The 15,760-nt window shown below is 29.7% G+C and overlaps 1 long non-coding RNA gene across 2 annotated transcripts; it reads left to right on the plus strand.

Annotated features, from left to right (window-relative positions):
• The first annotated feature begins 7,057 nt into the window (after positions 1-7,057).
• On the plus strand, positions 7,058-10,623 carry LOC145801769 (uncharacterized). Of its 2 annotated transcripts, XR_014343421.1 has the most exons (6): positions 7,058-7,564; positions 7,895-7,939; positions 8,690-8,737; positions 8,886-8,995; positions 9,078-9,154; positions 10,471-10,623. It is a non-coding gene; the product is annotated as an uncharacterized LOC145801769 (long non-coding RNA). The 2 variants fall into 2 exon arrangements; XR_014343422.1 differs by lacking the exon at positions 10,471-10,623 and having other exon boundaries at positions 9,078-9,858.
• Positions 10,624-15,760: the final 5,137 nt, after the last annotated feature.

Consider the following 15,760-nt stretch of genomic DNA (forward strand, 5'->3'; position numbering starts at 1 on the left):
TGGCTTGTATTTACATGTAATACATCAAAAAGTAAAATGACAACATTATGTCCGCCTCAAGCCTCCCAAGCTATGTCCTTGGAGGTGGCATGCTACCTGCACCTGAAAATAATATTCCCATATAGGGTGAGCCACAGCCCAGTAGAAATACACTAAACCAACCATGAACAATGACTAAAATATTAGCAATTGATAGATGGTCAACACTGATACATTCACATAAATCACACATTTATGTCAACCGACTAATGAGTCCAGGTCACTTTTCATTTTCCCCTTTTCAACAGATAAGCATGCTAGCTCTATCATCATTTCTACAGATATGTATAAAAACTATATCTCACATTCAGATAAGCATAAAAGCTATATCCACATTCTCAACAGATATGTATATCAACAATATCCACAGATAAGCATACAAGCTGTATCCACATTCTACAACAGATATGTATATCAACAATATCCACAGATAAGCATACAAGCTGTATCCACACTTCACAAAGATAAGCATATGAGCTCTATCTTCACTTCTCTAGACAAGCATATGAGCTCTGTCTACGGAGTTCATCCCCTATCTCCTCCCAATACCTATCCGGTTTAGAGGTACATCCCCTATCTTCCCCTAAACCGCGGAGTACATCTCCTATCTCCTCCTCTACACATAACGTATACAAACTCAATGGTTCTCTATACAATCACTCAATACATACAGTTAATGTATTCTATCAACCGTCAAGTTCCATGACACATTCCATCGATTAGTTTCAGTTTGCCTAATCATCATGCATTGTCTACAACAATCACGACTATCCTCCACCGATAGCCCAAAGCAGTTATTTCTAAACAGAAAAATAAATGCACAAAGGATATTCAATCAACATTTCATTTCTTCATTCCTCACAATTAATTATCCCAATTAATTAAACAATGTAATTAGGTCAATTCCCATAATTAACATTTCAACCCTTAGGTCCCATTTTCATCAATGATTTAACATTCATTCCATTTCTCTAAGCCAAACATGCCTCTAGGTTTATTTTGAATAAAACCCCAACTTTTGTAAAATTGCACAAAAGCCCCAAACTTTTACCAAATTACGAAACCAACCCCAACATCTCAAAATACCAAAATTTAAAGACAAAATCCATAGAGAGGAGTAGGATATCCCTACCTCAAACCCGGAGCCTCAAAGGAGATGAAGACCAAAACCAAAATGCTCCAAATCTCGAAATTTTCAGATCAAAAGGAAGCCCTCAACGATCAACAACTTTTTTGTAAAGGCCAAAGATGAGCAAATCACTCCTACTAGATCAAAACCTAGAGAGAAGGTAGAGTCTAGAGTGAGAGGCTCAACAATGGTGTTTTTGGAAAAGTATGAGAGAGAAGAGAAAGTGAAAAAGTGATTTGAAAAGGCACAAATTCGGGACTTTAACCCAGTCTCCCGCTCGAGCGTAAAACACCCCGCTCGAGCGGTCACTCACAGACTTACGCTCGAGCGGCCAACCTCACGCTCGAGCGCAGAATGCACTCGCTCAGCACTTTAGCAGAACCAGACCTCCGCTCGAGCTCCCAACCCTACGCTCGAGCGTACAACACTGCACAACAAATACTGGATGGGTGTATTCCCCGCTCGAGCGCCCAAACCCCCGCTCGAGCGTACAGGCCAAAATCTGGGCAACTAGTTTTGGTTTCTAAACTCAACCAACCTGAAACAAACCTGCCCAACACATCCTATAACTCACATACAAAGTAAGAACGGATGTAAACAAGATAATAACCAACTACCAACATCCACGGACACATGTCCGGATCACGGTATAACAAGGGTAAACCCGGGATCGCTATATGGCCCCTGTTTATGAAGATTCTGCATCATAAACAATATGTTTTGACAGTATGTTCCTGTTATGTCTATAATGGCCCCTGTATGAAGTTTTGTTTATTAAATAATTGGGTTTGATATTTTGAAGATAATGGAATCCTTCATTACAGATTCTGCATCAACTTATGAAGATTCTGATTTGAGTTTGATATTTTGTACCCTTCTCTCTCTCTTCTTCTCCTTCATTACAGATCGTAATTAAAGTTTTGTTTATTAAATAATTTCATGTTTTGGGTTTGATATTGGGTTTGATGTTTATTGGGTTTGATGTTTATTAAAGTTATGAAGATTCTGATTTGGGTTTGATATTGGGTTTGATGTTTATTAAAGTTTTGTTCATTACAGATCGTAATCAAATGGAATCCCCTAAAAAGGTTCAGAAACCAAAAAAAAAAAAGAAGAGGAAACATAACAAACTATCCCATAAATTTGTGCCCCCAAAAAAAGAGTAGAATCAGTGCCCTCAAATTTGTCCCCCAAAACCCCTGCGTTGAGCTACAACCAAATAACTTATAGAAGTAAAAAGAAGACACCATACCAAGCTTGAAAGTTCAATAGGGGTTCATAAAGATTTGGTTTTGTGGGTTTAGAGGTTAGAAGTGCCAGAAAATTATAAAGAAGAAGAAGAAGAAGAAAAAGTGTAATGACTCGAATTTTTTTTAATAATCATTACATAATTTAATTGAATAGTTGTTGCACTACGTGATTAGTGATATTTGCTTTATATTAAAAGATTATTTGTAAATGGGTTTATGATAATTGAAAAAAAAATAGTTCTTTTTTTGTCACATATGTTCAGGGTGACATTTGTGTCTCTTGAGTTGAAGACCTTACTTACGAAAATTTTATGAAGTTTTTATGCATGAATAATTATTTTCTGAAAATTTATAAATTGAACAGTGTTGAGATTTGATATTAAAATCATGACTTGAGGTAAAACTTATTGGGTTTAGTTTTGCATATATTTGGGGCATGTTTAGTTATGGGTGGAAATTTGATTCAAAAGCCATAATTTAGAATCAATTTAAATTGGGTTCATATAACACATATTTAATTTGTTTAGTCCTTTTAATTATGTGAATGGAAGGTACCACTTCGAGAGTTGTTATTATTTATTACATTGTATTATAATAAATGTTTGAAAAGTGTAATCACTACAAACTACTTTGAGAAGTGTAATCACTACAAACCACACATAAAGCAATTTCATGTTTTTTTTTTTGTGTGTATATAATTTATGGTTTCCTGCCAAAATTGCTTTCTCTGTATTTAGATAAGCCCCATTGTCTATTAGATTTCTGTTCTCTGTCGCCAATCTCTATCGTGTTTGCTGGTGTTGGCTGTTTCTGGGTGCTGGTGTTTTCTACTGATTTGTGATGTGTTTCAAGGTGTGAGTGGCAATTTGGTTGAAATCTTCATATCAGTAGGCGTGTTTGCTGGTGTTCACTACAAACTATCAATAAAGTTTTATATTCTTAAGTTTTATTAGGCGTGTTTATAATACAGTTTTATTTTTTCACTTTTCTCTATCCTCACTTAATAACTAGCATGTTATCAATCACCTACAAAGCATACAAACTAACTAATCCCTTTTTCTTTTCTTTTTTTTAGTAGGCAGGTCAATTAATTGGTTTGAGGCAAAGGTGGTGTTGGGTATGAGGTGAGGAAAAGCCGTGAATTTCATGTAATGATTTTTTGAAATGGTTTAGATTTTAGAAACCTATCTTCATGTAATGATTTTTTAAAATGGGTTAGATTTAAATGTGTTTCTAAATGGTTTTGATTTCAAAAATATGAAAATGATAAATGAACCAACGCAATTATTATAATGGGTTTCTAAATGAGTTTCTAAAATCAATTTTCATGTACTGATTTTCGGAAACCTATCTTTATTTTGTTTAATTTAGTTCCCCTATGTAACTATTCTATTTATATCATTTGGAGTATTAATTATGTTTTTCTCATTCTCTTTCTAACTGTTCTGTTTCATTTAGTTTCATTCTCTCTTTCATTTTTCAGTTGTGGTAAGTATCTTTTATAAGTATTTGGTTGTGATCTTTGTTTAAAAAAATAGTACAGTTAATTTTATTTAATGAACCTTAGGTTTAATAGTACTATTCAGTTCACTTCACTAATTGTGCAAACAAATGTACTATTCATGTGAATGTACTATTCAGTTCACTTCACTAATTGTGTGTTGCAAACAATTATTCAGTTCACACAGTTTTCTTTGCCACAGTTTATTTTGTCCATTAACATTGATTTCAAGTTTGATTCTTTTTGTGTTGCCTACTAATTGTTATACATAATGCTTCAACTAGAAAATGAGATATGCATTATCACAGGGATAGAAACTCAAAGGAGCATGATCATCCAAAAAAGGATCTTCGCACAAGGTAAGCTTTAATTGTTTTAAAATTTAATTTTGTTTGGTTTTACAGCTTTCAAAAATTCTTCTTCCTTATAACAAGACTCTTAAGTCTTAATAAAATTTGAGTTTAATTATTCGCTCCCCTTACAAAATTTGAGTTTAATTCTATTTGGAAGTTTGTATGATTTATTTGCTTTTCTATTCATTTGTTTACTTTAGTAATGCATACATATGTCTATTCTCACTTCACCATTGAATGACATAATTCAGTTGACCATAATAGTTATGTTTAATTCTTCTTATTTCATAGTTATTGATTTTTGTATTTCTCATATGTATTTTGATACGATTTTTCATGTCACAGTTTCTTTTGATGTAATTATTCTTCATTACAATTTCTTCCGATTTCTCATATGTATTTTGATGTAATTTTTCATAGCTATTGGTTTTTTAAAGCGAATTTAAACGATTGATTTTATTGCAGCTGACTGATCCATATTAGAAACGTTGGGTTACGTTGCTTCTACATGTGTGTGGTTGGTTGGCTCTCTCATTCTAAACAAAATGATTAATTTTTTTAAATTTTTTTTTTTGGGTTAGCTAGGATGATTGTTTTGTACCAAAATGTTCATTGACCTTTATTTGAACACAATGGAACACAAAATCAATGGAACACACAGTGTAACTCAGTCAAATTTGTGTTAAAATCTGTGTTTCCATTACTAAAAGGCAGAGTTTATTTAAGTGGAAAATCATAACTTCATCACTGATTTGACACAATCATTGAAGTGTGAGCTTTGCTCAAATTCTCTTGGTCCCCTGAACAACCACAAAAGAAGAGAGAGAGAGAGAGAGAGAGAGAGAGAGAGAGAGAGCTCTTTTTCCATTCTCAATATACTGTTATGTTCTGTCATTTTTTTTGGCTACGGTAATGGCCAAAACATAGATTATGTTTAGTCTGCCTTATTGTATAATCTTTTTTTTCTTTTTTTTAAGTGTCACTTATTGTATAGTCTGCCTTAAATTGTTCAATTTTCCACTTTGAAGTTGGATGAACATACGTTTATTATATTTGCTAATTATTTTTACAGGTGTTGGAGGCTATTCATATTTGTATGAGCCACTTTGGTGGCTGGCATGATAACAAGTGAGTTTATTTTGTGCTTTCCTTTCAATAGATAACAAACTAAACTGGTCAATGCTATATTGCTATTGCATTATGTGATCTCAGTTTCCTAAGTTTTTTTAATTCATAATCTTCCCATTCTTAGTTTCTGCAGTCAAGGATTTTATTTTGCACAGAAGTTAATGACTCTAGAATTCAAACTTCACATTTTCCTTTTTACCCCCTGTTTTACCATTTATTGTGTGGAAACTTCCTTATCAATTTTTTCATATTATACATCCTACAAATCACAATGCAAATGCAGAAAAGCACCAATAATAAAATTAGTAATTAAACAATGAATAAAACAAAACACATTGACTTGGTAAGTAATTGTTTTGTAACAAACTAACCATCATCTGTAGATTTTTCTCTTCAAGATAACATTGTCTCATGTTTAAATATTCACTGAAAGATAAATGGCAGTTATAATTAGCGTTACGGGTATAAATACAATTGTTGCTCGATACATGGTGTGCAAGGTGTTGATTTCCTGTTAAATAACTCATGTTAATAACTCATGCTAAAACAAAGGAAACAGAATTTCAATAACTCATGTGTTATCTCATGTTAATTTCAGAATTTCAATAACTCATGTGAGTCCTTGGAAGCTATCTCCCTATTCTGTCTGTTTGACTCTTTGTTGATTTCAGAATTTTTTTCCGGATTATCTTGATTACTCTTTGTTGTATTTTTTTTAGTTAGATACAATGTGTTATCTCCTCTGTTATTGAGTTTTCCTCTATTATTGTGTTCCTTTATTCCTGTAGTCAAATTCATTGTGTTTATTATTATTTTTATTTTTAAAATCTTAATTTATTTTGCTTTTATTGTTTGTTGGACAAACTACTAAATTGAAATTCTTAAACAACATAATAATTATTTATTTGGTAGTATTATATATACCAATGGATATAAATAATAGAATAATTATTTGTTTGCCGGCTGTGGGAGTATTTCGGTGCTTCTTTGTGACTTACATCACCGGTGTTTTGGATTATTTCGTTGTTATTTTATTTGAGTTTTATAAAACTTAAGATACAAGTAAAATTGTTACAATTTTTTAAAAAGAATAGTATTTCTTTATATTTTTTCAATATTTTTGTCAAAAAAATTACAGACTTCATAATAAATTTTAATATGATACGTATGAATTACAACTGTATGTTGATCACAAAATTATTTATATCGTGCCTTCAGGCACGGGCATACGCTAGAACATAAAATTTTATGAATTACAACTCTCTAATTTCTGTTATTTGTAATTTTTATTTTTGTTCAAATTTTATGTTGTAGATAGAACATAAAATAAGATAGAACTATTTTATCAAATCAGTTGAGTAGTGGTTTGTTGAATAATGGATTTTTAGTGTTTGTTACTGGAGATAGAACTGCTTTGCTGAACAGTGGTTTGTTGCTGGAGATAGAACTGCTCTGAATAGTGGTTGAATAATGGTTTTTTGGTTTTTAGTACACATTTTTTTGAGATTTTAAAAATTATTTATGATGGCCTCTTATAGAGTTTCGTTTTAAAATAAAATGGATTTTATTAATCTTATTTGAAGGTATGAATTTATCATGGTGAGTTTGAGGTATAATGCCTTCAAAATCTGTCACCATTAAAGAATTTGTTACTTTCCCTTTTATCACATCTTCCCCATCTTTTTAGTTTACCCTACTATGGTGGCTTAATTTTCGTCTTCACAGCCTTACCCCACCATCAAATACTAATTCTCAAACACATTGTACAATCAAATATGATGTACCCTACTATGATGTTTACAAGCTTAATAGTCATTTTGGAGGGTTTGAACATTGTGTAGACAGCATAATCAGTTATTTGTTAAAAACTGACATTCTGCTGGAGTTAGTGCAACATGTTATGTGCACATCCTTTTTGATATCTTAATTTTTATGTGATTATCCTAGGTTTGCTTGCTTATGGTTGCATCCATTTGAATGGACAAGTAACTTATTGGAAAATAAAAAGAAAAGAAATAGATTCAAGGCATTTTGTCTTCTGCAGGTTGGTAATAATTTGTTATTTGTCTTCTGCAGGTTAAGATTGCAATGATTGGAATCATGGCTGGTGGTGAAGGACTTGATTTTTCATCAGCTGCCTCAGAACCCATCTCATATGTCTCAGGTGTAATTAATTTGCATATCCTTGAGCATTACTGAATCTTCTCTTTAATCATCAAGAAATTGGTGGATGGTTAAAATTGTCTGTTACTGGTTTAAATTCAGTTATGAACTAATGATTTTCTATTAAGTGGTTTAGGTTAAAGTCTTCTCATTTCTAAATCTTTACCTTACTCTTTATGTATGATGAAGTTATCTTAGCTGGACCATTCAATGGTCCTGCTTACAAATTTAAGCTGCCAGCCACTTTGTTCTTGATATCGCTGCTATTTTTATTGTTATTCTTTTAATATTCTTTCAATTCGCAACCCTTTGCTTTGAATTGCGATTTCAGATTTTGCCTTCAAAGGCTTGCGAAGAAAGCAGAAAAATATTTTAGGTGAGATTCTCATTTCTATTTATCTCAATCCCTCTTTGTTCCTCTTCTTTATCTCTCCCTTCTCTCCGACTGGCTTCAATTCGCAACCCTTTGATTTGAAATTTTTGAATCATTTTTTTCATGGAAATCTTATAAGCCTCCTCGAGTTCTTGAGTAGTTAACATAGTTGTTTATTCTGAAATCTATGCTTTCCAGATTTATTCTGAAATCTATTCTGAATGAGTTTATGTCGTTCATTCTATTTATTTCTTTTGTGTAGTATAAGTTTGGTTGCTGAGAAATTTGGAAGAAAAAGGGGAAAAAGACTCTATCATTGAGAATTAGAAGTCACACCCATTAAGTGTTTGTTTGAATGGGTCTGAGATGTTCTTCCATTTTTTAACTGAATCGACAGTTGGGTTTTCTTGAGCTATCCATTTCATGTGTTTGTGCTGCTGGGTTTTCTGGTTCGGGTTCAAGATGGTATTACCATTGAAAACACTGAATTTATACACAAAAAAAAAAAAGCTTAAAAAAGTGAGATGAGAAAAAATCCCAAACTGTTTAAGAACATTGAATTATTGAAGAACATTGAATTTTTTAAACACACACCAAAAATTTAAGAACACAGTTTTTAAACACACAAAATGAAGACACAGAAAATTTAAGAACATTGATTTTGTTTTTTTTAAACACACCAACAAATTTTATGAACACTGATTGTATTAACAAATAAATCAAACTAATAAACATTTCAATTTCCTATTTCAGTTCCAAGCTTTGCGAGCTATGGTGCAGGCCAATCCACAAATTTTGCAGGTTCTTATCCGCCACTCTGCAGCCAGTCTTTTTGTTTGTCCATCTAACATTTAAAAATGTGAACATTTTATTTTTCATTTTTCTTCTGAAAAAAAAAAGAAGAAAAAAACCCACCCTAAACAGCCTCAGTTACTCTTCTTATTGACAGCCCATGCTTCAGGAGCTAGGGAAGCAAAACCCTCACCTGATGAGGCTTATTCAGGAGCACCAGGCTGATTTTGTTCGCCTGATCAATGAACCTGTTGAAGGTGGAGAGGGGTATGTTCTCTGGTTGGTTATATTCATTTAAATGATAGTTATGAATGTTCACGGTCCTAATTTGCTGTTAATATGTTATCAGTAACGTACTGGGACAGCTTGCTGCATCAATGCCAGTCTGTAACAGTTACACCTGAGGAGCGTGAAGCCATAGAACGTGTAAGTATTGCCTTTTCCTAATTTTTATTTGAATTTAGATGTGTTTAGTGTGGTGGTCTTGAAGTGATCTTTTGATAGGGTTTTTTTTCCCAATACCTATGAATTCTATTGGATCCATAACTATACATTGGAAGACTCCTTTGGATCTCCTAGAAATATATCCATACCTGACCCCTCACATCAATTCCATGATCCTCTTAATCCTTTCTCATTCGAGTCCAACATCTGTTGGAATTGATACTTTGGATCCAGTTAGATAATATTTTGTAAATTTTAATTTTTTGTCAATTGTCCTTTATGTAAGCCACTTTATTTATTTGCATTTTTTTTGTCCAACTCATGTTTTTTGTTGTTCAAAAGTTTGACTTTTGTATTAGATGCTTGCTCTATTATTAGAATCTTGCGGTTTGCGATTCAGGTCATGATTCGATTTGCAATTCATGCTTATATTGATACAAATCTATGGGTGAATCTATTATTAGAATCTTAATTGAATGTTTTGGTGGTCATAGGTTATGTTAAAGGAATAGTTTTGGTGGATATAGCAACCATGGTTTAAAGGAATATTATGAAAATATTCAAAGTTTGATTTTTTTTTATTTTGTATTCAAACAATCTACCTTATTTTTACAATCTGCTTTATTTTTGTATTCAAACAATCTGCTCTATTTTTATTTTGTATATGGAAAGTATTTTTTCTAAGTTCTGAGGTACGGAGATAAATAAGGATTATAAGATTTACGTGGTGTGAATGCAACTGTTTTTTGTGTTTGGAAAAAACTCTGGGAATCTTGAATTCCCTCTAAATGGGCAGTATTCGTGTGGAAGTGTCTTCATAATATAGTATCTGTGAGATGATAGTTAAAGATAAGAGATATTCCCAATCCAGTGTGATTGATTTGCGAATGCGGCCGAAACCATTGAACATCTCTTTTTTCAATGTCATGTATCACAAAGAATTTGGAGAGGTACTTCTAGGGGCTTGGACTTTACCTGTGGCCACCCAGTTTGCTTTAAACATGGTGGATCAATTGGGTTACAATGATTAAAGAAGAGGACATGATTGTTCAATCTATTGCCTTGCTATGGGCAATTTGGAGGCAGCGAAATAGTGTGGTCTTCCATAATGAAAAGATGACAATAGAGCAGAACTATTTCAATTGCTAATGAGATTCATCAACATTGGACTAACTGTGCATTCATGTTTTCCAATGATAATATCTTAGAATGTCTTACTGATATCTTTGGAAAAAGATGGAAATACAGAGAATTGTGGTCTTCTTGCTAATAGCCTATCTTTAAATTCTGTTTTCCAGTTATATACATGTGTGGTAGATGGAGCATGGAAGTGCAAAAATGGAGAGGCAGGAATAGCATGGGTCTGTTTCAATGAAAATCAAGACATTGTCTATCAACAAGCTGATTGTCTATCAATGAAAATCAAGACATTGCAGAATCCATTTTTAAGAAGTAAAACTTGCTTTGGGAATTTTGAATTTTTATAATGAGCAGATGTTTTGAAGATGTTTTTATAAAAATGGAGTGCAGTAATTTTGAATTCAAAATTTTTTATAAAAACATCTGTAATTTTGATTTTACAGATGTAATTTTGAGCAGATGTTTTGAACAAAAATGGAGTAATTTTGAAAATGGAGTAATTTTGAACAAAAATGGAGCAGATGTAATTACTACACGTGATGATGTTTTTGTAAAATTACTGCACTCCATCTCATTAATTTTTTATTTCAAAATTTTAATTTTTGAATTCAAAACATTTGTTTTATAAAAATTCAGAATCCATTAATTCAAAATTTTGAAGTAATTTTACTTTGGGAATTTTGAATTTTTACAAAACATTTGCTCATTTTTAAAACATCTGATCAAAAATTAATGCACTCCATGTAATATCCATTTTTATAAAACATGTTTTTATAAGAAGTAAAAATTACTTCTGTTCAAAATTACATCTGTTTATAAAAGTATGTTTAAAGCATCTTTATAATGAGCATCTGTTTATAACATATGTTTTTGAGATGATAAGTAATATCTCAAAGCATCTTTATAAAACATATTTTTGTAATCTGTCAATAAATAAAAATTTGTTAGTGACAACATTTTTAAAGTAGAAAAATTGTCAGTAAATCTAATTTGAGGGGTGCATTAAGTATTAGATCCAAGCTTTGGTCTTTGTTGTTTATAAAGACTCATATGTTTGTTTCTCTTATGTAGTTAGAATTTGATTGGCAGCAGTAATACTAACTGGTGTGTATTTTAATTTTAATTTCTTTTAAATTATAGAGTACTGGTTTGTGTGCATTATTAGATATTTATTATTATTATTTTTTTATATTTGATTTGTTTTGAATTGTAGAGTGTAGTCTATTAAATATATTTTTATAATTGCATTTTTATCTTAAATTTAAATAGTGTTGCGATTACAATTATATTATAATCCTAACATTATTTACACCGTGCCTTCAGGCACGAGCATACGCTAGTATATATATATAATAAGAAAGAAAAGAAAGAAAGAAAATTAAAAAAAAAAAAGAAGGAAAAAAATTTTTAAAATTTTTTTTGAGCCAGCTCAACCCGTGTTTTTTTAGTCGCCAATTACATTTATAAATCCCTCAAATTTAAATTAGAAATGTCTCCCTCCAAATTTAAATTAACAATAGTGTTTGATTATTGTTAACCGTGTATAACGTAAAAATAATTTTAAAAAGTTGAAAAAATTAATTATTAAAAAATTAAGAAAAATTTTAAAATTTGAAATAATATCAATAAGTTTTACAAATTAGATTTATTTACTCATAAGTCATGAGTGAATTTTTCTTACACACTTAGCCCTCGTTTTGATAATGAGACTTTTTAAATATATGTTTTGTGTCTGTGAAATGATTATTTCATTAGTACTAGTAATAATATTGAAAAATTTATTAAAATGATAAATAATTGGGATATTTTGCCTTTTATTTGTGAATTTTGATTTATTCTTAATTTATTAGTGTTATTGAAATATGATGATGTAAAAGTATAAATAGTTTAATTGTACTTTTTAAAAATAATAAATTTATTATTAAAAATAAAATTCATCAGACTAACCTGTAACTATGCCTTTAAATTTTTGCAATGTAAAACTATCGACAAACAAACAATAACAATTTGCCCATTTTAGAATTTAATTTCTTTTTATAATACAATTATTACATTTTAAAAATATTAATTTATCAAAATTACCTTTTGATAGTATATTTTTTTAGAAATATCAATTGTCATAATTATACTTTTTGTATTATTAATGGATTTAAAAAAAGGACAAAATAAGAAATTCATATTATTTTAATAATCAAATTTTTTAAAAAAATTAATATTTTGAGATAATAAAAAATAAAATAAGATATTAATATTTTTGGATGGTGGGTGTACAACCTCTTCATAAAAATAAAAATAAAAATAAAAATAAAAATAAAAATAAAAATAAAATAAAATAAAATAAAACAACTATTTTGTTTAGTCAAATTTTCAAGTGGAGACTAATGGTATTGTTGTTAATAAAATAAAATACTATTTTGTTAATTTTTTTATTTTCATTCGGCTACCAAACAATTTAGTAGCCAAAAATAGGTCTACAGCGACTAAAATTTGCTTAAAATATTTAAAAAAGTTGAAAAAATTAATTATTAAAAAATTAAGAAAAATTTTAAAATCTGAAATAATATCAATAAGTCTTACATTTTACACACTTAGCCCTCGTTTTGATAATGATATTGAAAAATTGAAAAATTTATTTAAATGATAAATTATTACATTTTAAAAATATTCATTACATTTTAATAATATTAATTTTTCATTACAACCCTACAGAAATTACCATTACCTAAAGGAACACTTTACCATTATTAAACAATCGGCTACCAAACTATTTAGTAGCCAAAAGTAGGCCTTTGGCGACTAAAAAGTAATTTAGTCGGTGAATCCCCAGTTTTTGGCGACCAAAATTTTGGTCGCCAAAGGTATTTTATAATTTTTTTATTTTCATTCGACTACCAAACTATTTAGTAGCCAAAAGTAGGCCTTTGGCGACTAAAAAGTAATTTAGTCGGTGAATCCCCTGTTTTTGGCGACCAAAATTTTGGTCGCCAAAGGTATTTTATAATTTTTTTATTTTCATTCGGCTACCAAACTATTTAGTAGCCAAAAGTAGGCCTTTGGCGACTAAAAAGTAATTTAGTCGGTGAATCCCCTATTTTTGGCGACCAAAATTTTGGTCGCCAAAGGTATTTTATAATTTTTTTATTTTCATTCGGCTACCAAACTATTTAGTAGCCAAAAGTAGGTCTTTGGCGACTAAAAATTCTTTTGGTCGCCAATTGTGATATGTTTAGCTACTAAAAAATTTTTTAGTTGCCAATTGTATTTTTTTTAGCTACTAATTTTTTTTAGTCGCCAATAATCAACATTCCCCTACTAAAAAAAATTAGTAGCTAAAAGGTTGACTTTTGCCGACTAAAATTAATTTTGGTGGCCAATTCCCACACTTTTGGCGACTAAATTTGTTTTGGTAGCCGAAAATGGTCGGCAAAAATGCGTTTTCTTGTAGTGATGGTACATCATTGTGAATAAATTTATGAATCGGTGATACTATATGCACTAATTAATGTACACATTAATGTACCAACTAGTGTTATACCATATTACTGACCCCACTTATTATACAAATTACAAATATCTAAAACTTTTAAAATTATACCACATCATCTATTAATATATTAATTGGTACATATAATATTATTCTTTATAAATATAAATGTGTAGTTGTCTAACCTTACTCATAAATTTAATAGTGATATTTTAAATTTATTTGTAAGCATTAGTTACATTTAATAGGTTTCGGGTCGCTTCAATGATTTCACGATGTGGTCATAAAACCAAAATCTACCCATCTATATAATAAAATAAAATGGTTTTTAAAAATGTCTCCCTAATACAATTATTTAGAATGGTTCAGATCAATTTATCTATGAGATTAACAGTTAAATTCGCTTGACCAAAATTAATTTTGCCACCAAAAGAAGTTTTAGTACTTTCCTAGTACCTTCCTCTCTTTTATATATATATATATATATATTCTTTTCCTAACCATTTTCATCTCTCTCTCTTTCCCTATTTTCTGCATAAAAGATAGGATTCTCTGTTTGTACAAATTTGAATGAGTTAGACTCTAATAATTATAGTTATTTTTTGCATGTATTTTTGGAGGTGACAAAAATATACATTATACATGTATTTTTTTTTTAAAATTTCTTTATACATGTGCATTGCAAATTTTTTTGACTAATAAATATGTCATAAATATTTTGACTTCTAAAAAATTCTTAGTTTTTTAAACGTCAAATGTATTTTTTAGTTTTCAAAAAAAAAAATTAGCTAAATATTTTTAAAATTTGAAATTGTATAAGACTAAAGCTTCATTTGAAATTTCTTTTTAAAGATTTTTAAATTTTAAATTATATTATGAGTTAAGTATGATAGGTTAGATATGGCTTTTTGTTTTTATTGTTTTTTTTTTGAATTTTTATATTAAGATTTTTAAATTTCAAATTTATAAATATGTAGATGAGTTAAAATTTATATGCTATGTGTATTTCTTAACATTTATTTTTTTTTAAATAACAAATTTAGATTAATGTTTAATATATATAGAGTCTTTTAGATGAAAAATACATTTTGAATAATATAAAGTATAGATATAGAAAATTTGTCCCAAACTATGTATGCTTTCAACATAAAAATCAACTAGCAAATTGTAAATAAATGGGATAAGTATAAATTAATTGTACTATAGATGAGAATATTTTCTGTTGCAACTTGCACCAGGCATAGAAATGGACTTTCACCCTAATAAAATGAAATTGTTTCTCCAATGTTCTACTGAAATACATTTTTAAAAAAATAATAACAAGTCTTCTAAATTATTTTATGCAACCAAAATACTGCACCGACCTAGATGTAAGGTTTCTTTGGAAAAAAAAAACAAGTTAAAGAAATGGAATAGAAAAGATGGATTTAATCTGTCTTTTTGAAAATTTGTTAGAGAGGTTAAATAAGGGAGATTAGGAAAATATAAATATATTTCTTTGGGTAATCACCCCCAAATGGATGTGAGAAAAAAAATATTAAAATATATAATTTCAATAATTAATATGTATAAAGTTTTTCATTAATTTGTAATTATTGTCTAAAACCGTACATAATATGAATTTTATGCTAGTAATATAATATAATAGTAATAGATAGATAGATTTATTACGCCCCGAAAATTTACACAAAATAGATTGATCATTTCCCATCACTTAATGTAAATAGAATTAAATCTCAATATTAATACCATTATCAAATCTCCAACATTTGTATTCATAACCATCTAGAGATTTACAAAAAAATATTTCACATGCGACTATACATTCAACATCCCCAGTATATGAATCTATAGCATGTAACATAGTAAGTCAAATACGAATAACTTGCAAATTCCAAGGCTTAAGCCCGGTTACACAAAAGTGGTTTTCGAACCCGTACATATAAAGTCCTTGGCTTGTCAAA

The sequence above is a fragment of the Camellia sinensis genome, chromosome 10 (genome assembly GCF_055761805.1).
Source record: "Camellia sinensis isolate YWXY chromosome 10, ASM5576180v1, whole genome shotgun sequence".
NCBI classification, from domain to species: Eukaryota; Viridiplantae; Streptophyta; class Magnoliopsida; order Ericales; family Theaceae; genus Camellia; species Camellia sinensis.